The sequence below is a fragment of the Camelina sativa genome, chromosome 17 (genome assembly GCF_000633955.1).
Source record: "Camelina sativa cultivar DH55 chromosome 17, Cs, whole genome shotgun sequence".
Lineage (NCBI taxonomy): Eukaryota > Viridiplantae > Streptophyta > Magnoliopsida > Brassicales > Brassicaceae > Camelina > Camelina sativa.
The window spans coordinates 18,321,278-18,324,517 of record NC_025701.1 but is presented as its reverse complement, the minus strand read 5'-3'; positions in this window follow the sequence as shown (position 1 = coordinate 18,324,517).

Here is a 3,240-nt window from a genome sequence, read left to right as displayed (position 1 = left end):
TTTTAAAAATCTTGTAAAAGCGTTTACAAGTTGTTTAAAAAACCTTTTAAAACTCTTTAAAAAATCTTGTAAAAGCCTTTACAAGGTGTTTATAAGGCTTTTATAAGGTAGAAACCTTATAAAACCTTTTAAAAACCTTGTAATTTTTTTTTGGCGGGAAAATTTTTGGCGGGAAAATTTTTTTTTTCGAAATTTTTTATCAAAAGTTTTTTGACAAAAAAATTTTTGGCGGGAAAATTTTTTTGAAAAATTTTTGGCGGGAAAATATGTCGGAAATTTTTTGGCGGGAAAATTTTGTTTTTCTTTTTATTGAATAAAATAATTTTCATCTAAGGGTAAAATGGTCATTAAAAATTAAAAGAGGGCATAAATAAAAATGGCCAGAAAAGAGGGTATTTTTGAAAAGGGATATATCAAAAGGGGCATTTTTAACAAATTCTCCAGACATATTCAATGAAGAACAAAACATCTTTCTGAATAATAAGCAATAGATATTAAAAGAGTAAGAAGAGAGTTTAGAAATTCTTCTCTCTACCAAGGAGTTCAGATCTCTCTTTCTCCCAAAACTCTCAAAATCTCACAGGGTTGCAGAAAAATAAAACTTGCTAGAAAACAACTTATGGATTGTAAAACCTAAAAATACTATTTATATGTATTAAAACATGTCAGGGACTTGTGTTGCAAATATGGAAGACTTTGGGCAAAATTGTAAATCTTCCAATTTTTGGCTCTCTCGTCGGTTTGGACTGGGTGTCGATCGATGCTCCTTCAGTGTCGAATTGTATCTTCCAATTGTAACTAGTCAGTTGATCAGACTCCAAATTGACTGTTTTGATTAAATGCTCGAAAACGATCCAAATTGCTCCATTTTGCTCATTTCATGCCAAAATCCTATGAAACCTGTAAAGACTCAAAAACATCCTAGAAAACAAATCAAAAGACACTAAAAGACTCTTTATATCATGGTTAAAAACCACAGAAACCATGATATATCAATAGTTCATTTTGTTTACAACAAAAGTTTCGTAAATGATAATATCATTCCAAAGAACACAAAGAATTGAAGTAAAGATAGGATATAGTAATTCTAAAACATATACAGTAAATATTGATATATATATATATATATATATATATATTTCATAAATTTGCTAACCAAATTTTCAAAACTATTGTATTTTAACAAATTATTTGTCAACATAAAAGATACTCAAAACAACAACAACAATAATAATAAAAAGTTCAATTAATGCATGATTAGAAAGAGAAGATATGCGAGGTCTGGACATTCGATCGGGTTTGAATATTATCCGATCAAATTTGGATAAACGGGTTTAGAAATATAGAATTTATTAGATATTTTTTGATATATTGGTTCGGTAACTATCAGGTTTGGGTTGGTGCGGGTTACAAATTTTAGAATCCGATTAGTATCCAAGCTAGTGGGTACCCGAGAATTTTTTTAAAAAATTAATTAAATTTAACAAAATTTTGACTTATATAACAAATAATTTTTGATATTTTAATTATTTTTGATATTTAAGTATAAAATTAATTGAAATATTTAAAATTATAATAATAATTTTAGATACTTGAATTATATTAATACTAAATATTATAAATATTTTTAAATATATTTATATATTCGAGTTTGATGAGTACTTGAAATGATACTGAGTATTATCCAAACTCACGGCTATTGAAAAATAGAAACCAGTGAAATTTTTATAGCTAAATCTGTATCCAATCTAAAGTCGATTTTTTTGGTCGGGTTATAGATATTTGGGTACGGTTTTTATGCGACCGTGTATTACGCTTATTGTTTTCTCTCAAACTTTTAAAATTTCTAATTTTATGAAAACCTCACTAACTCTTTGTATATCAGAAGTATCACGTTTCTTAGACGTTAAGAGAAAAAATCAAAACATCACGTGTCTATATTAATATTTGGGATTAAAATTACACTAGAGATTAATTAATAAACTTAGTTTTCCCAAAAAAGATTAATTAATAAAGAGACGGGAGGCGAACGTTTCATTTTTCCTAACGTAGTCACGGGGATATATATGGCGTCGGCCCCTCTTTCCTGTTTTTCTTAGTTTTCAATTTTCTGTCTTTTTGATATAAAACATTAACATCGGCAAAGTGATTCCTATGGCTAGCCGAGTCTTGTTATTGATTCAATATCTCATCGTCTTTCTCTCATATGGAGAGTGTTTTCTTCCGATCAACAACCGGCATTGGAGTCGGAACAAGATCGGTGTCTTTCTGCCAAAGATAATTCTAGGCAGTTTCCTTTGTTACAGTTCTGACCCCTTTGGTCTCCAACACCATCGAGAACATGATCATAAATTCAATTTCTCTAATTTGATCAAGAATTCTCAAACCCAGATATGGGATCCAGGAGATTCAATTTACAAAATTGAAGTTGATGGAATACGATTGTGGATTGGTCATATAAAAGAAAATCGACTCATGGTTGTGTCGGAGATCGGTCATACAAACGGAAGTCGTCATATGGTTGTGTCGGAGATTGGTTTTTCGGTTCCTCCGTTCTCAACGAGATTAATAATTCCCTGCATTATCGCACTTTTCCAATCCGACCAAATTGTTTCTCCCGTTCATGGTTATATTGCTTGTGTGATGGAATTATGGGTTCCCCAGTTTGACCATTGTTGGGTTGAGATGTCAAGTTTTTATGTGGTTTGGATCAAATATTGGCGACAAGATAGGATTGGCATTGAGCAGATTTGGAGGACGAGAAATTTATTGGTGACGATTAGATGGGAATCTATTAACACAAGAGGCTCGGGTACTTGGCTTGATACAATAAAACTACATGTGGTTTTGTTGAAGAGAACTTCAGAGACATCGAAATATTCCAGAAAGACTGTGGTACGGAGGTTTTGGTGCCACTCTGTCTACATTACAGAATTAGTTTTGGGCACATTGGGTTTAAGGTTACGTTTTGTGAAAAGAAGTGTCAGCTAAAAGTTGCTGCATACAATTCGTAATAAAGAGAAATCAAATATGAAGTTGGACAATAACAGACCAGAAGATCTGTTAGCGAGTAAGGCTACTCTACGGAAAGCATCGTCAAAATCCATTCTGCTGTATTTTTCTTAGTGTATGACACATACATTTATGTATATAATAACTGTGTTACAATAATTTTGAATGTCTTTGTAAAACTCTTTTATTTCAATGAAATTTGTTTTTTGCCGAAAAAAAAAAAAAAAA